Source organism: Rhinopithecus roxellana, chromosome 16 (assembly GCF_007565055.1).
Source record: "Rhinopithecus roxellana isolate Shanxi Qingling chromosome 16, ASM756505v1, whole genome shotgun sequence".
NCBI classification, from domain to species: Eukaryota; Metazoa; Chordata; class Mammalia; order Primates; family Cercopithecidae; genus Rhinopithecus; species Rhinopithecus roxellana.
The window spans coordinates 27,141,278-27,168,002 of record NC_044564.1 but is presented as its reverse complement, the minus strand read 5'-3'; the positions used below and the strand labels follow the sequence as shown (position 1 = coordinate 27,168,002).

The following is a 26,725-nucleotide window of genomic DNA, read 5'->3' as shown; positions in this document are numbered from 1 at the left end:
GCATCTCAGATGCCCCCTTTGTAAAATGATTTAGAAATAGGCTTTCTAAGATGTTGTTATGAGGAATAAATTCTAAGGTTTGTTTTGTTTATTATGTTTCTCTGAGGAATGTTGATAGCAGCCCGTCTTAATCATCCACATAAATACTGCATGTGTCATGAACTCTTAGGAGCACTGGCCGTTACAACATGCTAGAACTTGATTATCAAAGAGCCGTACCCCTTAGGGTTCAAAATGACCTTGGAGTTCATCTAGTCCACCTTCTGTCATGCACGGATGGCCATAAAGATATCCCAGAGGAATATTTGCCTCGCCTCTGTTTCAATGCCTCCAATCACTCACTCTAGTGAGATACTCATCCAGTTGTCTTGCAGCTTCATTTGTTAAGAAGTACATAATTGAGGTGAATTTCATCTTCATACTTAAGTCTTGTATGACTTCATACATAAGTCATACAGGACTTACTTCCAGATGTAAGTCCTGGTTCTGCTACTAGAGACAGACAGAGCACCTGTGACACTCTTTAAAGACTTAAAAACTCTTGCCTTCTTTTGTGGTTGTTATGAGTTAGGGGCTAGGTCTTTTGCCAGAATCACATAGACTTGAATCCAGGCATCCTCACTCTCTGTGTGATGTCAGAAATATTAATGTCATTCATTAAACCTCAGTTTCATCAGTTTTACTACAGGGTAACACACATATGCACACACACATACATACACACAGAGGCACACACATTGATTCCTTCAGATACAGTGTGAGAATTAAATGACACGGTACACTCAAAGTTTCTAAGACATTACTTAGCACAAAACAAGTATTCACTCATTGTAACCATATCTTAGCTATTGTAATAAAATGAAGCAAATTTTTTCCTCTGGTCTTTTTTACTCCTAATAGCATATTTTCCTGATTTTGAGTTTTCTCATTTACTGCCTCAGTTTCTCTCCCCTGAATATACCCTCTAAAAGTATAATTAAGAATTAGTCTTTGTATTTCAGACAATCTGATCAGTGTAGAACAAAATAGAACAGACATCTCCCTCCTTAAGCAGTCTAATGTCACCTTAACTTCGTCAGAGTTACATCATGTCACAGATCGATACTGTGTCAACTAATTACCTGGGCTTCTCTCTTTTTCTTTAACTTTCACTGCCAACAACATTTCACCATTTCAACAGGATGCAGAAACAAAGACCAGGAGAGATGGCTTTCCTTTTCTAAGGTTATGCCAAGGTTTGGCCAAGGTTTCAGGCCCAGAAGGCAGGTCTTCCAACTCCCAGGACATCGTTTTTTAAAAACAACTGTACTGTTTCTCATACTGCACTTCCACACAGATTGTTTGACAGCTTTAAATTCCTTTGCTTTTATCTCACCTCTGGAACCAAGAGTCATTCTCAGTGTGAGAAGAGGGATATATTTGAGGAGTACGAATATGGGCCAGGCTGTCAGGTAGTGGCTCATCTCTTCTGAGTCAGGCGGCTTTCACAGGGGTGATTCCAGTGACCTAGTGTTTCTACTTTCTCATCAGTGACCCTCACTGACTCTGGGGCCCCTAGACCTGGGAAGATCACAAGTGCTTTTACCTTAGAAGCCCCAAGGGGTGGAGGCACCAGAGAGGGAGACTTCTGATCATGCCTCTTTCCACCCTGATACTCCTCAGAAGACCCTCAATCCAAGACCTCGGAATGCCTCCATTGCCTCTGCTTTCTCCCTCCATAAGCAGCCCTCCCCCAAGCAAAGCATCGCTGCCTTCCCCTCCAGATTGCCTAGCAGCTGCTCCCGATAGGTACCCAAGTGGCTGAGCTTCTGCAGGAAATGAAGCACAGCCAGCAGCTGGCTGTGGCTACTGGGGAAAGATACAGGGGTTCAAAAAGTCTTTCGGTGGAAACTCAGAGGGAGAATTTTGAAGTTCAGCTGTGGAGGGTGGGAAAGTAAGACACAAAGAACACAGAACAGATACAAGGAGCATAATACCACATAACTATAGGGTAATTTCAAAATATTCTGATGATCATATTTTTTAAAAGCACAGATTTGTGGATTCCATTCCTAGTAACTAATTTAATCCACTGTATAGCTGAGTCATTGAGGGCAAATGTACAGTTAATCAGTTTCCTCAGTTTGTAGCCTACTCTCATAGAATTGGTTCATGCAAGACTGCTCTCTAGTTTTATTATACTAGATTATTTGCTTTTGTTTTATTCCTCTATATGCCTTCTCTCCACTTCCATTCTTTATGCACAACACCACACCCTGCTCCAGGCATCCACTCTAATGTACTTGATATATGTGTTTGATACGAAAAATATTTAGGTTCTTTGTATTTCTAACATGGAATGAAACTGCAAGTTGTCACACATATCCTTACAACACACACACACACACACCTGCACACACAATCACTGAAAAGCAACACGTTCTTGGACCCGTTAGAGAACTGAGGTTGCCAGGCAAGCCAATCTCTTAACTTGAAAATATAGGTAAATACAGAAAATATTCATATTTGAAGAAAAAGGTACTAGAAACCTTTAAACAGTAATTTTAATGAATTTTTGAAGGTAGAATGCAGACCAGTATAAAACTGAAAATTTTCTAGGGCCTCAGACTTAGTACATTCCTCACACATTCATATGTTTTACCTGTAGGAACCCCACCAGGTTCTCATGTTAAGAAAAGAGAAAGATCCACCAGTGACTATTGCAAGAAATGCGGAAGTGAAATGGTTCTTCATAACACATGAATAGGGCTCCATCAAATGGCACTGGATAATACTCATAGGGAAGCAGGACACAGACTCTCTCTGAAGAGGAGTCATTAGAGAAGTCTAAAGTCGACAAGAGAGACAAAAGAAAAATAAGAGAAGAATTTGAAGCTTCTGTCACATAAAGCTACACCAAGCATTAAACACAGTTTAATTCATAGCAAGAGTAGCATAAAACCAAACATTAAACCAGATTTATCTCAGTCACTATTACATAACATATGATGTCTAACTTTCAACAAAAAAATAAGAGACCTTCTAAAAACAAGACAAACAAACAAACAAAAAAGAAACCCCACACAGTCTGAAGAGACAAAGTAAGTATCAGAAGAAGATTCAGATATGATACAGCAGTTTGAAATATTAAAAAACGGATTATGGCTAGGTGCGGTGGCTCACACCTGTAAACCCAGCACTTTGGGAGGCTAAGGCGGACAGATCACGAGGTCAGGAGATCAAGACCATCCTGGCTAACACGGTGAAACCCCGTCTCTATTAAAAAATAAAAAAAAATTAGCCAGGCATGGTGGCACGCTCCTGTAGTTCCAGCTACTCAGGAGGCTGAGTCAGGATAATCACTTAAACCTGGGAGGGGGAAGTTGCAGTGAGCCAAGACTGTGCCATTGTACTCCAGAGTGAGACTCTGTCTAAAAAAAAAAAAAAAAAAACAGGATTTAAAATAACTACGTTTAACATGCTAAGTGTTCTAATAGAAAAAGTAGACAACATGATAAAACAGATGGGTAATTTCTATCATTTAAATGTGTCTCTCAAAATTCATGTTGGAAATGTAATTTCTAATGCAACAGTATGAAAGGTGTGACCTTAAGTGGGCATGCAGGCTATAAGGGATTCTCCCTCATGAATGGATTAGTGTAACTATTAAAAGGACTGTCAGGAGAGAGTTCTCTGTCTTCTGCTCTTCTACCATGTGAAGAACAGTGTTTCTCCCCTCTGGAGGAGGCAGCATTCAAGGCACAATCTTGAAAGTGGAGACTAGATTCTTACCAAACACCAGATGCCTGCACCTTGATCTTGGGTTTTCCAGTATCCAGAACTATAAGATTAAAAAAAAAAAAAAAAAATCTCCTTTTTAATGAATTATCCAGTCTCAGTTTCTGTTATAGTAGCACAAAACAGGCTATGTCAGAATTAGTAACAGGAGTATCATGTGGCTCTAATAAATACCTAAAAATGTGGAAGAAGCTTTTGAAATGGGTAACGGTAGAGGCTGGAAGAGTTTTGAAGTGAATGTCGTAAAAAATCTGTATTGCCATGAATGAGGCATTAAGCATACTTCTGGTGAGGACTCAGAAAAAGAGAAATTGTAGAAAGAGCCCAAGTCTTAGAGAAGATTATCTAAGTGGTTGTGAACAGTATCTCAGTAGAAATATGTACAGTAAAGGGTGTTCTGATGAGGTCTCAGGTGGAAATGAGGAATATCTTCATGGAAACTGGAAGAAAAGCCATTTCTACCATAAGATGGCAAAAAACCTTGTTTGAAAGGTGTCCATGGCCTAAGACTTCATAGAAGGCAGAACTTAAGAGCAATGAACTAAGATATTTGGCAGAAGAAATCTCTAAGCAGGAAAGCATTCAGGGTGCTTTGTGGCTTCTCTTAACTACTTATAGTAAAATGTAAAATGTGAGAGCAATTTAAAGATATAATTTATAATTGAAAGAATGCAGGGTGTAAAGATTTGGAAAACTCAATCTACCCATGTAAAGATACAAAATTTTGTTTAAGAGAGAAAACTGAGGATGTGGTCAAGCAACCATTTGATAAGGAGATTAGTATAAATAGAATGAAGCCAGGTGCTATTCATCCAGACAATGGGAGAATAACCTTGAAGTCATTTTGGAGATAATCAATAATGTCCCTCCCATCACAGCATCAGAGTACTAGGACGCTCAGAGCAAAATGGTCTCAAGGAATGGGATCAGGATGCCTGTGAGATCTCAGGTATTTGCTGCCCAAAACCACCCTGGGTCTAAGCGTCCCACATTTTGAAGTGTTCTTTGGCTTCCCCAACCATGGCTTAAGTACGCCCAGCTGGGGCTACAACTTTGGAGGACACAAGCAGTGAGTCTTGGCGATGTCCACATGGTGCTAACTACACATTGGGTGCAAGAGCTGTGTGAAATGGCTACTCCACCCAGATTCTAAAGAATAGTTCAGAGAGACCCCAGCAGGGTAATGCCCAGTCGAACTGTGGGGTTGGAGCCACCAAAGAAAGTCCTCACTAAGACAATGCCTACAGAAGCCATGGAAATGTGGCTGTTCCAAAAACCCCAGAGCTACCAGCACATAGTACCAGCCTGGGAAAGCTGCAGGGACTCAACTGCAGCCTATGAGATCTGTATGAGCTCTGCCTAACTAAGCCATGTAATCAGAGCTACCCACTGCCTTGTGGACCCAGCACCTACTCCAGTGTGCTCAATAATTGGGACACAGGGTCAAAGAATATTACTATCCAGGAATAAGATTTAATGTTGTTTGCACTATTAGGTTTTAGACTTATTTGGGAACAGTTACTTCTTCTTTCTTTCCTATTTCTCCCTTTTAGAACAGGAATGCCAATGTTATTCCTGTACCACCATTGAATTTTGGAAGTATGTAATTTGATTTCCCAGTTTCACAGCTGAAGAAAAAAATCTCAGAATAAATTGTTCCTTGAGTCTCACCCATATCTGATTTAGAAGAGACTTTGGAAATGGACTTTTTATTTAATATTAGAATGAGTTAAGACTTTGGGAGCTATTAGGATGGAATGGGTATATTTGTTTGTGAGAAAGACATGAATTTGATTGGAGGAGAAGGGAATGGACAGAATATGGTTTGAACGTGTCTCCCAAAACTCATGCACTGAAAATTAAATCCCCAGAGCAACAGTATTGAGAGCTGTGACTCTCTGGGAAGCAGAAGCATTTAGGACATGAGGGCTCTCCCTCATGAATAGATTAATGGCACTATAACAGTGGCTAGTGAAATGGTTTCTCTCTTTTCTGTTTTTCTGCTACATGAGGAACAGTGCTCCTTCCCTCTGGAGGAATGAACACTTAAGGTGCTATCTTGGAAGCAGATGCCAGTGCCTTGAACTTGGACTTTTCAGCCTCCAGAACTGTAAGAGAATAAATTTCTATAACTTATAAATTTCTCGGTCTTAATTATTCTGTTATAGCAGCATAAAGTGAACTAGGACAGTAATGTGAGCATAAAGAAAGAAACTCTAAGAAAGAATCCAATGGAAATGCTAGAAACCTAAAACATTACAACGCAATAAAGAATGCCTTTATTGGACTTATCATTATACTGAGTGTGGCTGAGCAAAACAGCAAGTTTGAAAATGTGTCAGTAGGAATTTACCTAACTGAAGTAAAGAAAATGAGAGAAAAACAACAGCAAACAAACCGAATAAAATATTCAAGAACTATGTCACAATTTCATAAAGTGTAACATAGTTATAATTGAAATATCAGAGGAGAAGAAAGAAAGAAGCAGAAGGGAAACTTGAAGAAATAATGGCTGAGAATTTTTCTAAACTAATGAGAGACAGCAAACCAGAATTTCAGAAATCTCTTTTTCTAATCAAGCAGGATAAACACCAGTCATCATCATCACCATCATTGTCATCGTCATCTATACATAGGCATATCATATTCAAACTGTAGATAACAAAAGACAAAGTCTTGAAAGAAGTCAGATTTGAGGAACTGGAGGAATTTGCTTATAAATGAAATAATAGTTACACCTATCATCAGGAGACATGCAAATAAAAAGAATGTGGTGATATATTTAAAATATTGAAAGAAAAAAAGAGCATCAACCTAGAATTCTACACTGAGTGACATCATCCTTTAAAAGCTAAGAGAGGAAATCAAAATTTCTTCAGCCAAAATCTGAGGGAATTTTTCATCAGTAAACCTGATTTTCCAGATATATTACAAGAAGTTCTTCAGGAAAAAGAAAAAGCATATTGATCATAAACTTGGATTTACATTAAAAAAGTTTGGATATTGGTAAAAAGTTTTATGAAGGTAAAATAAAATCTTGTATTTTTATTATTAATTGGCCAAAACAATAACTATTTATTTAAATTAATAATAGTAATAACTTATTAAGTATAATATATAAATAGATAGGGGAAATAAATAACAGCGAAGGCATGATGTATAAGTGGAAAGAATTTGAAATACTCTGTTAAAAAAAATACACTATAGGCCTGGCCCAGTGGCTTATGCCTACTTATGCCTACAATCCCAGCACTTTGGGATGCCAAGGCAGACAGATCACCTGAGGTCAGAAGTTCGAGACCAGCCTGACCAACGTAGTATAACCCCATCTCTACTAAAAATACAAAAATTAGCCAGATTTGGTGGCACACACCTGTAATCCCAGCTACTTAGGAGGCTGAGGCAAGAGAATCGCTTGAACCTGGGAGGTAGAGTTTGCAGTAAGCCAAGATTGCGCCACTGCACTCTAGTCTGGGTGACAAAGTGAGACTCCATCTCAAAAAAAAAAAAAAAAAATACACTATATGTGATGTGGTATGATGTTATCTGAATATAGATTTAGACTAGAGAAAGTTTAATTTGCAAATTCTAGAAAAACTACTATTTTCTAAAGAAGTATAATCCATATATTAACAGAGCAGAAAAAATGGAATAATATAAAATTCTCAATAAAAACCAAGAAGGCAATAAAAAAAGAGAGGGCAAAGAAAACATCAACAAATAAAAAACTCTTACCGACACTATAAATGAATTTAACTATGTCGCTAATCAGCTTTAATATGAATGATATAATTACACCAATTAATTAACTTATTGGTGTAGATTTCAAAACAAGATCCAACTATATGTTGTCTACAAGAAACTAACTGAAAAAATCAAGACTCAGGCTCATAGTAAAAGGATGGAGAACAATATGGAGACTAACACTAATCAAAGAAAGAGTAGTTACATTAATTTTATACAAAGCAGATTTAAAAGCACAATAAAAAATATTATCACAGTTAAGGATGAGGATTACTTAAATTTGGGAAATTTGGTCAATTCCTCCAAAAGACATAATAATTCTAAACATGTATGCACCTAACAGCAGAGTCAAGTATATGTAAGAGTCAAAATATAAAAGACAAAAACTGTTAGAAGTAAGGAGTAAGAGTCATATCCACTATTATAATTTAAAAATTCAACATTGTTTTTATTTTTTGTAATTGCTAGATAAATCAAGCAGAAAATTAGTAAGGATGTAGTTTACCTGTACAGCTAAATCAACTTGATCTTATTGACAATTGTAGAAAAATCATGATAAAAACTTTTTGGCAAACTAATAACAGAGGCAAGATTCTTCAACTTGAAAAACAATGTCTACAAAACAAACAAACAACAACAAAAACAAAACCCACTACTGCTTTATGCTTAGAAGCTGGACACTTCTCTCCGAAAATGAGGAATGAATCAAGGATGTTCTTTCTCAGCACTCCTATTCAATATCATACTGCAGTTCCTAACAGTGCAATACTTAAGGAAATGATAAAAATTATATGAAGATTAGGAATGTACAAATAAAACTGTTCTTGTTTAGAAATAATGTAATTGTCTACATAGAAATTCCCCCAAGAATTGACAAAAACAACAGCAACAACAACACTCCTGGCTCTAATTAGTGAATATAGTAAGGTTGCAGAAAAAGGGTAATGTATAGAAATCAATTGATTTCCTATATACCAGGAATGGACAAGTGAAATTGGAAATACCACCACCACTGCATACACAGAAAAACTTTATAAATCTAACAAAATATCTATAAACTAATTAAACAAGTTAAAGAATATATAAATAAATGGAGAAATGTTCAGTGTTCATGAACAGAACAGCTCAATGTTATTATGATGTAAGTGCATCTCAGTTTGATCTACAGAGTCATTGCATTCTCAATCAACATCTCAATAAGCCATTTTATAAGTATTAACAAACTTGTTCTAAAATTATACAGAAAGACAAAGGCCCTAGAATATCCAACACAATATTGACCAAGAATAAATTTAAAGAACCCATACACTGAACTTTAAGGCTTATACAACTTAAGTAACCAAGAAAGCACGGTATTCATGAGAAAAAAATCTCCATAGGTCAATAGAATAGAATATACTGCCCAGAAATTGATTTATACAAATGAAGTCAACTGACCTTTAACAAAGACACAAAAAAAAAATTTAGTGAAGAAAATATGCTTTTTTCAACAAGTTGTGCTGGAATAAATGACATTCACGTGCCAGTAAATAAATCAATATCTGATAAAGCAGTTCTGTCCACAATCTTTAAAAAAAAAAAAAAAAAAAACACTTAAAACTCAACCCAAACAAATTGAGATAGAAAGTTAAAACAACAGTGAGATGCTCCTTTATAGACCAAGGTTGGAAAGAAGTAAAGATGGATGTGACTATTAATAGGTTTCTTTTGAGGGGTGATAAAAATGTTCTAGAATTAGACAGTGCTGATGGTTGTACAATTCCTTGAATGTATAACAAATGCTGAATTGTATATTTTAAATTCATTAATTGTATGGTATATGAATCATATCTCAATAAAACTGTTTAATTTTATTTTTTAAATTTTGTAATGTTTGTTTTAGATTCAAGGGTGCATGTGCTGGTTTGTTATATAGGTAAACTTGTGTCTTGGGAGTTTGTTGTACAGATTATTTCGTTATCTAGATACTAAGCCTAGTACCTAATAGTTATTTTTCCTGCTCCTCTTCCTCCTCCCACCATCCACCCTCAAGGAGGCCCCAGTGTCTGTTGTTCCTCTCCTTGTGCCCATAAGTTCTCATAATTTAGATCCCACTACAAGTGAGAGCATGTAGTATTTGGTTTTCTGTTCCTGCATCAGTTTGCTAAGGATAATGACCTCTAGCTCCATCCATGTTCCCGCAAAAGATACAATCTCATTTTTTTTTTATGGTTGCCCAGTATTCCATAATGTATATATACATTTTCTTTATCCAGTCTATCATTGATGAGCATTAAGGTTGATTACATGTCTTTGCTATTGTGACTAGTGCTGCAATGAACATTCATATGCATATGTCTTTATGGTAGAATGATTCATATCCCTCTGGGTATATACCCAGTAATAGGATTGCTGGGTCAAATGGTAGTTTTGTTTTTAGCTCTTTCAGGAATTGCCATACTGCTTTCCACAGTAGTTGTATTAAACTCCTGGCAACAGTGTATAAGTGTTCTGTTTTTGCCAAATCTTACCAGAATCTGTTATAATTATTTTTTTGACTTTTTAGTAATAGCCATTCTGACTGGGTGTGAGGTGGTATCACTTTGTGGTTTTGCTTCATCCCTGAGATGCAGGATTAGTTCAACATATGTAAATCAATAAATGTGATTCATCACATTAACAGAGCTAAAGACAAAAAGCACATGATTATCTCAATAGATGTAAGAAAGGTTTTTAATAAAATTCAACATTTCTTCATGTTAAAAACTCTCAACAAACTAGGTATTGAAGGAACATACTTCAAAATAATAAGAGCTGTCTATAACAAACCCACAACCAACATTACACTTAATGGGGGAAAAGTTAGAAGCACTCCCCTTGAAAACTGACACAAGACAAAGAGGCCCTGTTTCACCACTCCTATTCAATGTAGTATTGGAAGTCCTGGACAGAACCATGAGGCAAAAGAAAGAATTAAAGGTCATCCAAACAGGAAGAGAAGACGTCAAACTATCCTTGTTGGCAGACTACATGACTATATATCTAGAAAACCTCATAATCTCAGCCCAAATGCTCCTTCAGCTGTTAAACAACTTCAGTAAAATTTCAGCATACAAAATCAAGGTACAGAAATCATTAGCATTCCTATACAGCAACAACAGCCAAGCCAAGAGCCAAAGCAGGAATACAATTCCATTCATAATTGCCACACACACAAAAAAAATTAAAATTCCTGGGAATACAGCTAACTGAGGTAGGTAAAAGATCTCTACAAAAAGAATGACAAAACACTGCTGAAAGAATCAGAGATGACACAAACAAATGGAAAAACATCCCATACTCATAGATAGAAATAATCAATATTATTTGGCCATACTGCCCAAAGCAATTTATACATTCAATGCTTTTCCTACCAAACTACCATGACAGTCTTCACAGAACTAGAAAAACCTATTTTAAAATTCATATGGAACCAAAAAAAGCCTAAATAGCCAAAGAAATCCTAAGCAAAAAGAACAAAGCTGGGGGCATCACATTACCTGACTTCAAGCTATACTACTGGGTTATCGTAATCAGAAGAGCATGGTACTGGTACAAAAACAGACATGTAGACCAATGGGACAGAATAGAGAGCCCAGAGAGAATGTTACACACCTACAACCACCTGATATTTGACAAAGCTGGCAAAAATAAGCGATGGGGAAAGGACTTCATATTCAATAAAATGTGCTGGGATAACTGACGAGCCATATACAGAAGATTCAAACTGGACCCCTTCCTTACACCATATACAAAAATCAACTCAAGATGGATTAAAGACTTAAATGCAGAACCCAAAACTATAAAAATCCTGGAAGACAACCTAGGCAATGCCATCCTGGACACAGGAATGGGTAAAGATTTTACGATAAAGACACCAAAAGCAATTACGACAAATGCAAAAATTCACCAATGGAATCTAATTAAACTTAAGACCTTCTGCATAGCAAAATAAACTATCAATAGAGTTAACAGACAACCTACAGAATGAGAGAAGATGTTTGCAAACTATGCATCTGACAAAAGTCTAATATTCAGCATCTATAAGGAACTAAAATTTGCAAGAAAAAAAGCTGGATATTTTTTTAAAGAAAAATGAAGTTTGTTTTTAAGCTTTCACAATAGTGTCTATCACTGTAGATAATTTTTTTTTTGTTATTGTCTACATCATAATCAGGTTTATTCTGACTGATACACCAATGTACCCAAGATTGAAATCCTTGGGTGAAAGAACATGAGTATATCATTTCAATAAGTATTATGAAACATCTGCCCCATGTTACATTCCCCCACAGTGGTGCATAAAGGGTATTGACTCTAAATTCTTACCACCATTTAACATTGTCTCATTTTATGACTCTTGAATATCTGATATGTGTAAAGACAAATCTCATTATTGTTTTATATCATTTTTAAAGTTCATAACTAGGTTAAGCATATTTTAATATATTTTAGCCATTTGAGTTTTAGTTTCTCTAAAATAACAATGCTATTTACCCATTTATCAAGTGAGTTTACCTTTTTATAACTTAGTGATTTTTAAGGATAATCTTAATATTTATAAGTTGTATATTTTAGAGACTTAAAAATAACTATTTTTAAATGATTTTGTTAATTTTATTGTGCTTTCCATTTTTTTGAGATATAATGATGAGTAAACATTGTATATTCTTAAGGTGTGAAGTGTGTTGTTTTGATATATGTATACATTGTGAAATGATTACCACAATTATCACATTCATCACCTCATGTAATTATTGTGTGTGTGTGTGTGTGTGTGTGTGTGTGTGTGTGTGTGTGTGGTGAGAACACTTAAGATCTATTCTGAGCAAATTTCAAGGACATAAAATATTATTTTTTAATTCCACATCAGTGAGATTATACAGTATTTCTATTCTGCATTCGGCTTATTTCACTTAGTGTAGTGTACTATGGATTCATCCACATTGTCACATCTGCAGGAATTCCTTGTTTTTATTATGGCTGAATAATATTTATATGTGAGTAACATTCACACATATATATTATATATATATATTTATGTATATAATATACATGTATATATTATATATATATATATAGAGAGAGAGAGTCTCATTTTCTTCATTCATCCATTGACAGACACTTGGGCTATTTCCATATCTTGGCTACTGTAAATAAGGCTGCAATGAACACAGGAGTGAAATATCTATTTGAGATGCTGGTACTTTGGATATCTAACCAGAAGTAAAAATCCTTGATTATACAGTACTTTTATTTTCAGTTTCGTGAGGAACCTCCAGGCTGTCTTTCATAAAGCTTTGACTAATTTAAAATTCTACCAACAGTGTGCAAACCTTACCTTTTCTCCATTTCCTCTCCAACACTTGTTAGTATACGATTTTAAAATAAGCCGCTTTCTACCATATGTAAGTTGATATCTTATTGTTTTTATCTGTAGTTCTCCAATGATCAGTGAAGTTGAACATCTTTGTGTATTCTTATTGGCCATTTGTATGTGTTTAAAAGCACATAACTATTTGCTTCCTTTGCCCATTTTATTAATATAATTGGATTACTTGATTTTGTTGCTATTGAGTTGTATGAATTCCTTATATATTTTATATACTAGCCCCCATCAAATATACAGTTTGCAAATATTTTCTTCCATTCCATAAGTTGCCTTTTCATCTTATTATTTCCTTTGCTATGCAGAAACTTGTAAATTTGATGTAGTCCCATTTGTTTATTTTTGCTTCTGTTGCCTTTGTTTTTGAAGACATGTTCATACAACTGACAAGATTAATGCCAAGATCTCTATGTTTTTTTCTAGGAGTTTTATGATTTTAGGTCTTACTTTTAAATATTTAATTCTTTTTGAGTTTATTTTTTGTGTATGGTATAAGAGAAGGGTCCAATTTTATTATTTTGCATGTGGATATCCAGTTTTCCCAACATCACTTATTGAAGAGACTATGATTTCCCCATTGTGTATTGTTAGCATCTCTTCAAAGGTTACTTCACTTTATAAGTTTAAGTTTATTTCCGGACTCTCTGTTCTGTTGCATTGCACCATGTGTCTGCTTTTATGCTAGCACTACATTGTTTTGATTACTGTATCTTAATTTACTTTGAAATTAGAAAATGTGATGCTCCCAGCTTTGTTTATCTTCTAAAGATTGCTTTAGCTATTGGGATTTTTTGTGGCAACATATAAAGTTAGGAATTTTTTCCTATTTACATAAAAAATCATTGAAATTTTGATAGAAATTGCATTGAATCTGCAGATCCTTTTGGGTAGTGTGGACATTTTAGCAATATTAATTCTTTCAATTCATAAACACTGTTCATAAATAGTTTCATTTATTTGTGTCTTCTTCAAGTTGTTTCATCAATATTTTACAAGTTTCAGTCTATAAATCTCTCACTTCCTAAATTAAATCTATTTCTAAGTGTTTTTTATGCCACTATAAAGGTAATTTTCTTAATTTATTTTTCAGATACATTATTCCTAGCATATAGAAGCACAATTGATTTTTTATGTTGATTTTGTATCTTACAAATTTACTGTATTTGTTTACTAGTTCTAACAATTTTTTCATGGTGTATTTATGATTTTCTTAATAAAAGCTCATGTCATGGCCAGGTGCAGTGGCTCATGCCTATATTTCCAGCATTTTGGGAGGCCAAGGTGGGAGGATCTCTTGAGGCCAGAAGTTCGAAGCCACCCTGGTCATGATAGCAAGACCCTGTTTCTACGAAAAAGTACAAAAATTAACTAGACATGGTGGCGCATGCTTGTAGTCTCACCTACTCAGGAGGCTGAGATGGGAGGATTGCTTGAACCCAGGTGATCAAGGCTGCCATGAGCCAAGATTGCACCACTGCATTCCAGCCGGGGTGACAGAGAAAGACCCCAGGATCATGTCATCTGCAGAGTCTACTTTATTTTTTCCTCTCTTGTTTGGGCAACTCTTATCATTTTTTCTTGCCTAAAAGTTGTGGCTAGAACTTCTAGTACTGTGCTGAATAGAAATGGTCAGAACAGGTATTGTTGTCTTGTTCCTGATTTTACATAAAAAGATTTCAGTTTTTTACCATTGAGTATAATGTTACCTGTGGGCTTGTTATATATGACCCTTATTTTGTTGAGGACAATTCCTTCCATAATGAATTTGTGGAGAGTTTTATTATAAAATGATGTTGAATTTTATTAAATGTGTTTTCTCCATTGATTGAGATGATCATATGATCTTTTTGTCTTTCATTCTGTTAATGTGGTATATCACACTCACTGATATGTATAAGTTGACTATTCTTGCATCTCAGAGATAAATTCTACTTGGTTATGGTGAATAATTATTTTAATGTGCTGTTGTATTTGATTTGCTTGTATTTTGTTACAAATTTTCACATCTATGTTCAGCTTATAGTTTTCACGTAGTATTCTTGTCTGGCTTTGGTATCAGAGTAACACTGGCCTCATAAGATTGTTTGGAAATGACTCCTCCTCTTGCTTTTAATTTTGAGAAAGTATAGGATCCCCTAGTTCCTACACATTTTTCACTATACTATGTGAGAAATACAGAGTGCCTTAAGCCAGCTGCATATTTTCCCTGTGGATTGAATCAAAGCTGGGGCCTTGAAAATTCCAAGGCACTGATAATCTTGTTTAACTTTTTGCTTTAAACACTGAAAAATCAACCATGTTGTTAAACACCTAGAAGTTAGCCCTGCCTCCCCAGCCACATTCCATAAACCCTCAAATAAACTTCATAATTGGACTTCTTTGTTGAAGACAAACTTAATTAAGAGAGAGCATTCTCTATCTCATTGTCCATCAAAAGGACATGCTGTAGCCCCCTTTGTACATAAGTTCCCTTAATAAATACTTTGGGCTGATCCTTCTGGCATTTAGTGATTTTTTTTTTTTTTTTTTTTTTGGCAATCCCAGCAAGCCCTATCATGGGATGGTTGGAGACAGTTCTTTGTGGGGACTTTCCCTCCACCACTTCTGGGGTAACTCCTGCACAGATTTAGCTGAACAGAGCAGAAGGATTGGTGGTAATTATTTTGTTTAATATTTGGTACAAATTCATCTGTGAAGTAATCTGGTTCTGGACTTTTATTTGTCGGAAAATTTTTTGATTACTGATTTCATCTCCTTTACTGTTACTGTCTCTTCATATTTTCTGTTTATTTCTGTTTATTACTGTTACTGTCTCTTCATATTTTCTGTTTATTTATGATTGCATTGTAGGTTGGAAGTTTCCAGAAAGTTTTACATTTCTTAAAAGATATCCAATTTGTCAACATATACTTTTTTATTGTAGTTCCTTATAATCTTTCATATTTCTGGGTTATCAATTGCAAGGTCTCTTATTTTTTATTTTATTTACTTCAGTCTTCACTCCTTTATTCTAAGCCTATTAATGGGTTGTCAATTTTGTTTAACTTTTCAAAAAACAACTCAATTTTATTAATCCTTTCTATTGTTTTTCTGGTCTCAACTTCTAATCAGCTACACTATATCTTTTGATTGGGAAGACAAGTCAGGCTGTGCCTGGTGGCTTACCCCTGTAATCCGAGCACTTTGGGAGGCTGAAGCAGGTGAATCACTTGAGGTCAAGAGTTCAAGACCAGCCTGGCCAACTCGGTGAAATCCTGTCGCTACTAAAAATACAAAAATTAACCAGACATGGTGGCAGGCACCTGTAATCCCAGCTACTGAGGAGGCTGAGGCAGGAGAAGCGCTTCAGCCCAGGAGGCCGAGGGTGTAGTAAGCTGAGATCACGCCACTGCACTCCAATCTTGGCAACAGAGTGAGACTCCGTCTCAGAAAAAAAATAAGAAAAGAAAAGGAAAGACAAGTCCAATTACATTCAATATTATTGTTGATAAGTAAAAATTTACTACTGCCATTATATTTGCTTTCTGGTTGTTTTGTGGTCTTCTTTTCCTTCTTTCCTTCCTTCCTGTGAAGATGATTTTTTCTGATGGCATGTTTTAATTACTTGCTTTTTTTTTTTTTTTTTTTTTGAGATGGTGTCTTGCTCTGTCGCCCAGTGTGGAGTGCAGTGGCGCAATCTCGGCTCACTGCAAGCTCCGCCTCCTGGGTTCACGCCATTCTCCTGCCTCAGGCTCCCAAGTAGCTGGGACTACAGGTGTCCACCACCAAGCTCGGCTAAATTTTTTTGTGTTTTTAGTAGAGTCGGGGTTTCACCGTGTTAGCCAGGATGGTCTCGATCTCCTGACCTTGTGATCCGCCCGCCTCGGCCTCTGAAAGTGCCAGGTTTACAGGCATGAGCCACCATAATTATTTGCTTTTTATTTTTTGTGTATCTGTTGTAGATTTTTTATTTGAGGCTATCATGAGGTTTGCAAATAAAATATTATAACCTATTATTTTCAACTGATGACAGCACTGACTGCAAAAGCAAACTAACAAACAAGAGAAAACTAAGAACTCTACACTTTAACTCCATCCTCACCACTTTTAAATTATTTGTTGTTTGTATTTACATCTTATTATACTTCCTGTCTTGAAAAGGCGTGGTAGTTATTATTTTTGTTAGGTTCATCTTTGAATCTTTCTACTCAAGATGTGAGTAGTTTACATACAATTACAGTGTTATAATATTCTGTGTTTATGTTCTTACTAGTACCCGTACGTTTTGTATCTTCAGATGATATCTTATTGAATATTAACATCTTTTTTCTTTCAGATTAAAGAACTCTCTTTAGCATTTTTATAGGACAGGTCTGTTGTTGGCAAAATCCCTCAGCTTTGGTTTGTCTGGGAAGACTTTATTTCTCCTTCATGTTTCAAGGGTATTTTTGCTGGATATACTATTCTAGAATAAAAGATTTTTCTCTCTTCAGCACTTTAAATATGTCATGCTGCTCTCTCAGCATCAGAAGACTGCTGGCAAATGTACTGAAGTTCCTTTCTATGCTATTTGTTTCTTTTCTGTTGTTGATTTTAGGATCTTTTCTTTATCCTTGACCTTTGGGAGTTGATTATTAAATATCTTGAGGTACTAGTATTTGGATTAAATCTGCTTGGTGTTCCCTAACTTTCTTGTACTTGAATATTGACATATTTCTCTAGGTTTGGGAAATTATCTGTTATTATCCTTTTGAATGACCTTTCTATCCCAATGTCTCTCTACTTCCTCTTTAAGGCAACAACCCTTAGATTTTCTCTTTTGAGGCTATTTTTCTGGTTCTTGTAGGCATGTTTATTCTTTTGTAATCTTTTTTCTTGCATCTCTTCTGACTGTGTTTTCAAATAGCCTGTCTTCAAGCTCACTAATTCTTTCTTCTTAATCAATTCTGCTTTGGAGAGACTCTGATGAATTCTTCAGTACGTCACATTCATTTTTCAGCTCCAGAATTTCTGCTTGATTTTTTGAAATCATTCCAATTTCTTTGTTAAATTTGTCTGATAGGATCTGAAATTCCTTATTTTCATTATCATGAATTTTGTTGAGCTTTCTCAAAATGGTTATTTTGAATTATTGGTGTGGAAGGTCTCATATCTCTATCATTGCAGGATTATTCACTGGTGACTTATTTAGTTTGTTTGGTGAGGTCCTGTTCTCCTGAATGGCCTTGATGCTTATGGATGTTCATCAATGTCTGAGCATTAAGGAATCAGGTATTTATTGTAGCATTCATAGTCTATGCTTGTTGCTACTCATCCTTAGGAAAGTTTTCCAAGTATTCAAAGAGAAGTGAGTATTGTGATCTAAAACTTTGGTCACTGCAGCCATATCTGCATTACAGGGCACCCCAAGCCCAGTAACACTATAACTTCTGCCAACTTGTAAAGGTACTACTACCGTGGTGGTCTTAGATAACATCTGGGAGAGTTCCTTGGATCACCAGGCAGAGACTCTTATTCTCTTCTATTACTTTTTCTCAAACAAACAAAGGCTCTGTCTCCATGCTGAGATGTTTGGAGCTGGAGGACAGGTAACACAAGCACCCTTGTGGTCACAACTACTGAGACTGGGCTGCGTCAGACCTGAAGCCAGTATAGTACTGGGTCTCACTGCCTGGCTACTGCTGATGTGCATTCAAGGCCTAAGGGCTCTTTGCTCAGCAGGTGGTAAATCCAGCCAGACTTGTTTCCTTCCCTTTAGGATGATGAGTTCTTCTCCTGGTCTGGGAGGCAGGGTCTGGAGTCAGGAATCTACTTGGTGCTCTATCCTACTGCAGCTGACCTGGCACCCAAGCTGTAAAACAAAGTTCCTCTCAATCTTTCCTCTGCTTTCCTCAAGGATAAGGAGTCTCTCACTATGGCCACTACAGCTGGGAATGTGCTGGGTCATGCTGAAGCCAGCACAGCATTGTCTCACCCAAAGTCCATGGCAAAAATTGTCTGGCTACTGCTGGTGTTTATTCAAGGCCAAAGGACTTTTTAGTCAGTGGTGATAAATCCTGTCAGAACTGGGTCCTTCCTTTCAAGAAGATGGGTTCACTTCTGGCTTAGCATGTATCTAGAAATGTCATCTAGGAGCTAGATCCTTGAATGTGGGACTTAGGACTCTGACTGGTATCCTGTTCTACTATGGCTGAGTTGGTATCCACATTGCAAGAGAAAGTCTTCTTTATTCTTCCCTCTCCTCCAGTAGGAAAAAGAAGTCTCTCCCAGCGCTGTGAACTGCACTGCTTGGGGTTGGAGGAGGGATGGCACAAGCATTCTCCTGTCCACCTTAGCTGGTATCTCACTAGGTCTCATACATGCCAAGCCTGCTGGCTCTGAGCACAGCAAAGTACTGGGATTTGCCCAGGAATTTTAGTCTTTGTGGCCTACATTGCCTTTCAAGTGTATTTAGGACCTCAGATTGCTTTAGCCCATGGTAGTGCAGCTAGCCAGAACTCAGGTTCTGACTGCTGGGAGGGACATTTCCCCTCTGGCTAGGGTTAGTTTAATGCTACCTCAGTGGGCCCCAGCTGAATTCTGCCCAGTACAGCTTTCCACTGTGACAGGCAACATCTAGTTCCAATGCAAAGCCCCACAGTCACTATGCTGTCCCTCTCTCAAGCACATAGATTCTCTCTCCATGCCATGTGGCTGTTGCCAGCGGATGAGGGAGTGTTGATGTTGGCAATTCAAGACTGTCTCTTCTACCTAACTTAATGCCTCTTCTCTTGATAGGATGCTAAAATCAGGTATTGTGACCACTCACTTGATTTTTAGTTCTTGGTGTTCCAACAGAGGGTGCAATCACTGGAGGATTCTATTTGGCTCTTTTGCTCTGTGGTGTTCCTTCATCTGTTTCATTTATGCTCTGATTGTTGGTATTTCCTTCTTTCTGTTAAATTTAGGCACAGTTTTCCTTTATCTAGTTTCTTGAACTATAAAGTTAGGTTATTTATTTGCAATCTTTTATTTTTCTTAATATGGATGTTTATAACTACAAGCTTCCCTTGCTTTTGTTGCATCCTATAAGTTTTGGTATATTATGTTTCCATATTGTTTGCTTCAAACTATTTTTAATTCCCTTTTGATTTCATCTTTGACCCATTGGCTGTCAAGAGTGTGGTTAATTTCCATATATTTTCATAATTTATCTATTGGTTTGCTTGTGTCCCATAAGTCCCATAGTCTTTCTTCACTCTTTTTGTTCTTTTTTTCTTCCTCTGACTGAATAATTCTAAAAAACTTGTATTCACATTTTCAGATTCTTTCATTTGATCAAGTCTGCTATTGAAGTTGTTATTGCATTTTTAATTTTATTCATTCAATTTTCAGTTCAGGATTTTTTATTGGTTCTTATTCACGATTTCTCTTTGCTGAATTTCTAATTTTCTTTTTTTTCTCTCTTTATTATACTTTAACTTCTAGGGTACATGGGCACAATGTGCAGGTTTGTTACATATGTATACATGTGCCATGTTGGTGTGCTGCACCCACTAACTCGTCATTTACATTAGGTGTATCTCCTAATGCTATCCCTCCCCCCTACCCCCACCACACCACAGGCCCCAGTGTATGATGTTCCCCACCCTGTGTCCAAGTGTTCTCATAGTTCAGTTCCCACTTATGAGTCAGAACATGCGGTGTTTGGTTTTCCATCCTTGTGATAGTTTGCTCAGAATGATGTTTTCCAGATTCATCCATATCCCAACAAAGGACATGAACTCATCCTTTTTATGGCTGCACAGTATTCCATGGTATATACGTGCCACATTTTCTTAATCCAGTCTATCATTGATGGACATTTGGGTTTGTTCCAAGTCTTTGCTATTGTGAATAGTGCTGCAATAAACATACATGTACATGTGTCTTTAGAGCAGCATGATTTATAATCCTTTGGGTATATACCCAGTAAAGGGATGGCTGGGTCAAACGGTATTTTGAGTTCTAGATCCTTGAAGAATCGCCACACTGTCTTCCACAATGGTTGAACTAGTTTACAATCCCATCAACAGTGTAAAAGTGTTCCTATTTCTCCACATCCTCTCCAGCACCTGTTGTTTCCTGACTTTTTAAAGGTCACCGTTCTGACTGGTGTTAGATGGTATCTCATTGTGGTTTTGATTTGCATTTCTCCGATGGCCAGTGATGATGAGCATTTTTTCATGTGCCTGTTGGCTGCATAAATGTCTTCTTTTGAGAAGTGACTGTTCATATCCTTTACCCACTTTTTGATGGGGTTAATTTTTTCTTGTAAATTTGTTTAAGTTCTCTGTAGATTCTGGATATTAGCCCTTTGTCAGATGGGTAGACTGTAATAATTTTCTCCCATTCTGTAGGTTGCCTGTTCACTCTGATGGTAGTTTCTTTTGCTGTGCAGAAGCTCTTTAGTTTAATTAGATCCCATTTGTCAATTTTGGCTTCTGCTGCCATTGTTTTTTGGTGTTTTAATCATGAAGTCCTTGCCCATGCCTATGTCCTGAATGGTATTTCCTAGGTTTTCTTTCAGGGTTTTTATGGTTCTAGGTCTAACATTTAAGTCTTTAAACCATCTTGAATTAATTTTTGTATAAGATGTAAGGAAGGGATCTAGTTTTAGCCTTCTACATATGGCTAGCTAGTTTTCCTAGCACCATTTATCAAATAGGGAATCCTTTCCCTATTTCTTGTTTTTGTCAGGTTTGTCAAAGATCAGATGGCTGTAGATGTGTGGTGCTATTTCTGAGGCCTCTGTTCTGTTCCATTAGTCTATATATCTGTTTTGGTACCAGTATCATGCTGTTTTGTTTACTGTACCCTTGTAGTATAGTTTAAAGTCAGGTAGCATGATACCTCCAGGTTTGTTCTTTTTGCTTAGGATAGTCTTGGCAATGCGTGCTCTTTTTTTTTTTTGGTTCCATATGAACTTTAAAGTAGTTTTTTCCAATTCTGTGAAGAAACTCATTGGTAGCTTGATGGGGATGGCATTGAATCTATAAATGACCTTGGGCAGTATGGCCATTTTCATGATATTGATTCTTCCTATCCATGAACATGGAATGTTCTTCCATTTGTTTGTGTCCTCTTTTATTTCGTTGAGCAGTGGTTTGTAGTTCTCTTTAAAGAGGTCCTTCACATCCCTTGTAAGTTGGATTCCTAGGTATTTTATTCTCTTTGAAGCAATTCTGAATGGGAGTTCACTCATGATTTGGCTCTCTGTTTGTCTGTTATTGGTGTATAAGAATGCTTGTGATTTTTTCACATTGATTTTGTATCCCGAGACTTTGCTGATGCTGCTTATCAGCTTAAGGAGTTTCTGGGCAGAGATGATGGGGTTTTCTAAATATATAATCATGTCAACTGCAAACAGGGACAATTTGACTTCCTGTCTTCCTAATTGAATACCCTTTATTTCTTTCTCATGCTTGATTGCCCTGGCCAGAACTTCCAACACTATGTTGAATAGCAGTGGTGAGAGAGGGCATCCCTGTCTTGTGCCAGTTTTCAAAGGGAAGGCTTCCAGTTTTTGCCCATTCAGTATGATATTGGCTGTGGGTTTGTCATAAATAGCTCTTATTATTTTGACATATGTCCCATCAATAACTAATTTATTGAGAGTTTTTAGCATGAAGTGCTGCTGAATTTTTTCAAAGGCCTTTTCTGCAACTATTGAGATAATCGTGTGGTTTTATCTTTGGTTCTGTTTATATGATGGATTACATTTATTTATTTGAATACGTTGAATCAGTCTTGCATTCCAGGGATGAAGCCAACTTGATTGTGGTGGATGACCTTTTTGATGTGCTGCTGGATTTGGTTTTCCAGTATTTTATTGAGGATTTTTGCATCGATGTTCATCAGGGATATTGGTCTAAAATTATCTTTTTTTGCTGTGTCTCTGCCAGGCTTTGGTATCAGGATGATGCTGGCCTCATAAAATGAGTAAGGGAGGATTCCCTCTTTTTCTATTGATTAGAATAGTTTCAGAAGGAATGGTACCAGCTCCTCTTTGTATCTCTGGTAGAACTCGGCTGTGAATCTGTCTGGTACTGGACTCTTTTTTGGTTGTTAGGCTATTCATTATTTCCTCGATTTCAGAGCCTGTTAATGTTCTATTCAGGGATTCAGCTTCTTCCTGGTTTAGTCTTGGGAGGGTGTATGTGTGCAGGAATTTATCCATTTCTTCTAGACTTTCTAGTTTTTTTTTTTTTTTGTGTAGGGGTGTTTATGGTATTCTCTGATGGTAGTTTGTATTTCTGTGGGATTGGTGGTGATATCCCCTTTATCATTTTTTATTGTGTCGATTTGATTCTTCTCTCTTTTCTTCTTTATTAGTCTTGTTAGCTGTCTATCAATTTTATCGGTCTTTCAAAAAACCAGCTCCTGGATTCATTGATTTTTTGAAGGATTTTTTTGTGTCTCTATCTCCTTCAGTTCTGCTCTGATCTTAGTTATTTCTTGCCTTCTGCTAGCTTTTGAATGTGTTTGCTCTTGCTTCTCTATTTCTTTTAATTGTGATATTAGGGTGCCAATTTTAGATCTTTCCTGCTTTCTCTTGTGGGTATTTAGTGCTGTAAATTTCTCTCTACACACTGCTTTAAATGTATCCCAGAGATTCTGGTATGTTGTGTCTTTGCTGTTTATTTATGCCTTCATTTCGTTATGTACCCAGTAGTCATCCAGGAGCAGGTTGTTCAGTTTCCATGTAGTTGAGCAGTTTTGAGTGAGCTTCTTATTCCTGAGTTCTAGTTTGATTGCACTGTGGTCTGAGAGAAAGTTTGTTATAATTTCTGTTCTTTTACATTTGCTGAGAAGTGCTTTACTTCCAACTATGTGGTCAATTTTGGAGTAAGTGTGGTGTGGTGCTAAGAAGAATGTATATTCTTTTGATTTGGGGTGGAGTTCTGCAGATGTCTATTAGGTCCCCTTGGTGCAGAACTGAGTACAATTCCTGGATATCCTTGTTAGCTTTCTGTCTTGTTGATCTGTCTAATGTTGACAGTGGGGTGTTAAAGTCTCCCATTATTATCGTGTGGGAGTCTAAGTCTCTTTGTACGTCTCTAAGGACTTGCTTTATGAATCTGGGTGCTCCTGTTTTGGTGCATATATATTTAGGATAGTTAGCTCTTCTTGTTGAATTGATCCCTTTACCATTATGTAATGGCCTTCTTTGTCTCTTTTGATCATTGTCAGTTTAAAGTCTGTTTTATCAGAGACTAGGATTGCTACCCCTGCTTTTTTTTGTTTTCCATTTGCTTGGTAGATCTTCCTCCATCCTTTTATTTTGAGCCTATATGTGTCTCTGCACGTGAGATGGGTCTCCTGAATACAGCACACTGATGGGTCTTGACTCTTTATCTAATTTGCCAGTCTGTTTCTTTCAATTGGAGCATTTAGCTCATTTACATTTAAGGTTAATGTTGTTATGTGTGAATTTGATCCTGTCATTATGATGTTAGCTGGTTATTTTGCTCATTAGATGATGCAGTTTCTTCCTGGCATCAATGGTCTTTACAATTTGGCATGCTTTTACCATGGCTGGTACTGGTTGCTCCTTTCCGTGTTTAATGCTTATTTCAGAGCTCTTGTAAGGCAGGCCTGGTGGTGACAAAATCTCCCAGCATTTGTCTGTCTGTAAAGGATTTTTATTTCTCCTTCACTTATGAAGCTTAGTTTGGCTGGATATGAAATTCTGCGTTGAAAATTCTTTTCTTTAGGAATGTTGAATATTGGCCCCTACTCTCTTCTGGCTTGTAGAGTTTCTGCTGAGAGATCCACTGTTAGTCTGATGGGCTTTCCTTTGTGGGTAATCCGACCTTTCTCTCTGGCTGCCCTTAACATTTTTTCCTTCATTTCAACCTTGATGAATCTGACAATTATGTGTCTTAGAGTTACTCTTCTTGAGGAGTATCCTGAATTTGAATGTTGGCCTGCCTTGCTAGGTTGGGGAAGTTCTCCTGGATAATATCCTGAAGAGTGTTTTCCAACTTGGTTCCATTCTCCCTGTCACTTTCAGTTACACCAATCAGACATAGATTTGGTCTTTTCACATAGTCCCATTTTTCTTGGAGGCTTTGTTCATTTCTTTTTACACTTTTTTCTCTAAACTTCTCTTCTCACTTCATTTCACTCATTTGATCTTCAATCACTGATACCTTTTCTTCCAGTTGATCTAATCGGCTACTGAAGCTTGCGCATGCATCACGTAGTTCTCGTGCCATGGTTTTCAGCTCCATCAGGTCATTTAAGGTCTTCTCTATGCTGTTTGTTCTAGTTAGTCATTCATCTAACCTTTTTTCAAGGTTTTTAGCTTCTTTGCAATGGGTTTGAACATCCTACTTTAGCTCAGAGAAGTTTGTTATTACTGATTGTCTGAAGACTTCTTCTCTCAACTCATCAAAGTCATTGTCCATCCAGCTTGGTTTCATGCTGGCGAGGAGCTGTACTCTTTTGGAGGAGAAGAGGCACTCTGATATTTAGAATTTTCAGCTTTTCTGCTCTGGTTTCTCCCCATCTTTGTGGTTTTATTTACCTTTGGTTTTTGATGATGGTGGTGTACAGATGGGGTTTTGGTGTGGATGTCCTGTTTGTTAGTTTTCCTTCTCACAGTCAGGACCAGCTGCAGGTTTGTTGGAGTTTGCTGGAGGTCCACTCCAGACCCTGTTTTCCTGGATATCACCAGCAGAGGCTGCAGAACAGCAAATATTGCAGAATGACAAATGTTGCCGTCTGGTCCTTCCTCTGGAAGCTTCGTGTCAGAGGGGCACCTGGCTGTATGAGGTGTCAGTCGGCCCCTACTGGGAGGTGTCTCCCAGTTAGGCTACTCGGGGATCAGGGACCCCCATGAGGAGGCAGTTTGTCCATTTTCAGATCTCAAACTCCATGCTGGGAGAACCATTAGTCTCTTCAAAGCTGTCAGACAGGGACATTTAAGTCTGTAGAAATTTCTGCTGCCTTTTGTTCAGCTATGCTTTGCCCCCAGAGGTGGAGTCTACAGAGGCAGGCAGGCCTCCTGGAGCTGTGGAGGACTCCACCCAGTTGGAGCTTCCTGGCCGCTTTGTTTACCTACTAAAGCCTCAGCAATGGTGGGCACCCCTCTCCCAGCCTCGCTGCTGCCTTGCAGTTCAGTCTCAGACTGCTCTGCTAGCAGTGAGTGAGACTCTGTGGGCGTGGGACCCTCCAAGCCAGGCATGGGATATAATCTCCAGGAGTGCTGTTTGCTAAGACGATTGGAAAAGAGCAGTATTAGGGTGGGAGTGTCCTGGTTTTCTGGGCACCATCTGTCATGGCTTCCCTTGGCTAGGAAAGGGAATTTCCCAATTGCATGTGCTTGCAGGGTGAGGCAATGCCCCACCCTGCTTCAGGTCACATTCTGTGGGCTGCACCCACTGTCTGACTAGTCCCAGTGAGATGAACCTGGTACTTCAGTTGGAAATGTAGAAATCAACCATCTTCTGCATCAGGCACACTGGGAGCTGTAGACTGGAGCTGTTCCTATTCAGCCATATTGGAACCTCCCCTGAATTTCTAATTTTCTTCATGCATTACTTTTCTTATTTTGTTAAATTGTCTATCTGCATTTTCTTGCATCTTGCTGAGTTTGCTTAACATAATTATTTTGAATTCCTTTTTATAAAATTCATAGATCTCCATTACTTTATGTTCATTTATTGGATAATTACTGATAATTATTGTTCTCTTGGTGATGTCATATTCTCTTGTTTTTTCTTGTTTCCTGTGCTCTTGTGTTTATGTTTGTGCATTGAATGGATCAGTTACTTTTTTCAGAACTTACAGGCT

The 26,725-nt window shown here is 37.2% G+C and overlaps 1 protein-coding gene across 1 annotated transcript in view; it reads right to left on the bottom strand.

Annotated features, from left to right (window-relative positions):
- LOC115893883 (tubulin beta chain) overlaps positions 1–26,725 on the bottom strand; it is a 115,590-nt gene that overhangs the window by 887 nt on the left and 87,978 nt on the right.